Source organism: Athene cunicularia (assembly GCF_003259725.1).
Source record: "Athene cunicularia isolate RWA chromosome 6 unlocalized genomic scaffold, athCun1 chr6_part1, whole genome shotgun sequence".
NCBI lineage: Eukaryota > Metazoa > Chordata > Aves > Strigiformes > Strigidae > Athene > Athene cunicularia.
This window is the reverse complement of record NW_020799105.1, coordinates 4,198,685-4,199,074: the sequence shown is the minus strand read 5'-3', so window position 1 is coordinate 4,199,074 and position 390 is coordinate 4,198,685.

The window sequence follows — 390 nt, the reverse complement described above, 5'->3', positions numbered from 1 at the left end:
AGTAACAAACAAAAAATATCGTAAGTCCATCCTGCTCTTCTTTAAGGGCAGTTCACAAAAGTTCTATTTCTTGTTCGTCCAGCGGCCCTTCCTCACCTGGGTCAGGCGGACTACAGGGCCTCGCAGAGGTGGAGGCAGCCGCCAAAGCGCGGGGCCGCCCGCGCCTCACCGCTTGCCTCCGGTTCGCTGCGGGATGGCGGGAATCGGAACAATTCCTTCTGCCGGGGGAGGCCGGCAGCCAGCCCTGACAAGATGCCGAGCAGCACACCCCACGCAAAGCCACGACAGGACAGGGAGTTTGGGGTTATTGCCCCCACGCTGGAAGAGAGAGACACGCGTGCCCTGACCCTCTGCGGGTGCGGGCGGGCGGCCCGGGGCAGGGCCCAGCCC